The following is a 2,228-nucleotide window of genomic DNA, read 5'->3' on the forward strand; positions in this document are numbered from 1 at the left end:
ATCCATCGCTATTCCTTTCCTCCACCAATAAAGGTTCATCTCGAGTCACAAGAGCAATTTTCTTCTTTTTTGAATTCTTTTTTCTTTTTTATGGTAATGCAATGCAAGAGGTCGGAAATCAGGTTGTTTCTGATGATGAAAAAAGCTTTTATCTTATGTGAAATTTATAAAAACCCAAAATGTCGGTAATGTTAGAAGACGACCTACGACATCTGATGGTCATATGCCATAGGTCGGTATATCTTTGAAAGCTCAGACAAAGAGAATAAACAAACTCCTCGAGGGCTACTTAAGCCACTTTAGTGCAAACCATAAGGACTTATGTTGTTGGATGTTGCTCAGTCCTGCTATAACTTAACAACCAAAAAGTTCTGCGTCGAACTTCAGCCCCTTCGAGTTGGCCACGGGGTAACAGCCTCTGACGCCCCCACACCATTGAGACAGGAGGGGGCTTGCCCATCAGCATAAAGTATAAAGAAAGTCAAGATTGTTCTTGCGGAGAAAAGCCTACTTACTTGCTCTTGCTGCTTTTAATTTAAGAGCAAGTCGGTCTAGCTTCTTACTCTTTCACCTTTCAAAGAAGTCGAAATAGAAAGGGGTAGGAAAGATCCCGTGTACCTTGTTCAAGTTGCGGATCTCCTTCATTAGCTTTGAGTTCATTGTTGTTCTTCTGGTTCTCCTTTAAAAGGGGTCGTGGGGGAAAAGCCCCAGCCCCCCTACATGCATTAAGCGACGACGGCTCAAACGAAACAAACCATTTCTCATAAGAGAATAGAAAATCACAAGAAAGATTTGATCAAAAGTGACTAGAAAAGAGGCGGTCGAGAAGGAATGAGTGGAAACTATGTTGATTTAATGCAATTTCTAAATTAGGAAAGATTAGACAGAATCCTACCAATGTAAATTAAAGTTTCCAACAGTGAAAGGCTGCCCCTGTCGGCGGGTTGCTTAAGTCCATGTAGTCCAAATCTCCGCTTAGGAAAGAAGTCCAAGTTTACTTTTTGCGAAAGGGAAAATGGCCTTCTGTTAGAGAGTGATCGAGAGAAATTTTAAGTTGGGAGCCATTCTTTTGCAGCTAGGAGACATTGTTGTTATGTTTTCCAGTCTTGACCTAGAGCTCTTCTCTTCCCCCTGAAATAAATCAGATATTTGGCATGAGTAGCTTACGAGCCCTTACCTGATGTCTGCGCTAACTGCCCTTGAAGCTCTGAAGCAGCCGCCAGGTTATCAACAGCTTTTGACCTGTCTGCCTGGACATAAGATACCTAAAGAAGAATAAAGAAAAAGAATACATTATTGTAAATGGCACGAGAAATGGACTCACTCTACAAATAATTGTGTAAATTTCAGGAATCTGATTCAAGTTCCGGGTGTAGCAGGAAAAGAGGCTGTACGTGAAAGAGTACTCAGACGAAAGTGCTATTTCTTGGCCATTGGATCAGCAAGGGTGTGATTCAGATGGATCAAGAGAAGGCCAGGTATGTTGTGGACTGGGAAGTGCCGAAGAAGGAGAGAGCAGGCAGCAGTGGTCAACCTGGATTGTTGACTAATCTGGCTAACATTGAACTTGGTAAAATGAAATGGTTGAATAATTTAAAAATTAGATTATTCAGGAATACACATTGAATGCTGAGATTACGCATTAAATTTCTAGTAGTAGATTCACAATTAAAAAAGTCTTTGTGATTGTTCTAGAAGAAATTAAAGGTCGCCCCCCTTATTAGAATTAGAACCCATTGAGGGGGGCCTCGGCTCGAGAAAGGGGAGAGTGGCCGAGTGGTCAAAAGCGACAGACTGTAAATCTGTTGAAGTTTTTCTACGTAGGTTCGAATCCTGCCTCTCCCACTTGTTTGTTGTAGAATTCAGAGAAAAGAGGCATTCGTCAGCGAAGGAAGGCTAACCGAGCGAAGCTCTTTCTTTTTTTTGGCCGTGCCCAGCTTATTAGGATAGGACCTTCTCTTTTCCCGGATGACTTGAGCTTGTCTTGGCTCTCTTCTTTGACAAATAGGACTTTGCTTAGATGGTTTGGCACACTTAGCTTTCGATCAAGAAAGATGGGAATTTGTGAGCGAAGAGAGACCAGAAGAATGATTCATTTGGATCGACGAGCTTTTTCAGCCCAAAAACAAATAATCAATGAGTTTCATCCGACGAACAACTTTAGGTATTTATTCTGTGTCCTATCCTTCCTTGCGGATTCCAGGTTTCTGAAGGATTGTTCGACACCA

At 41.7% G+C, this 2,228-nt stretch overlaps 1 non-coding gene across 1 annotated transcript; it reads left to right on the forward strand.

Annotated features, from left to right (window-relative positions):
* Window positions 1-1,762: 1,762 nt before the first annotated feature.
* On the forward strand, window positions 1,763-1,845 carry TRNAY-GUA (transfer RNA tyrosine (anticodon GUA)). The gene has a single exon. It is a non-coding gene; the product is annotated as a tRNA-Tyr (tRNA).
* Window positions 1,846-2,228: the final 383 nt, after the last annotated feature.

This window comes from Nicotiana tabacum, chromosome 22 (genome assembly GCF_000715075.1).
Source record: "Nicotiana tabacum cultivar K326 chromosome 22, ASM71507v2, whole genome shotgun sequence".
In the NCBI taxonomy this organism is placed as follows: domain Eukaryota; kingdom Viridiplantae; phylum Streptophyta; class Magnoliopsida; order Solanales; family Solanaceae; genus Nicotiana; species Nicotiana tabacum.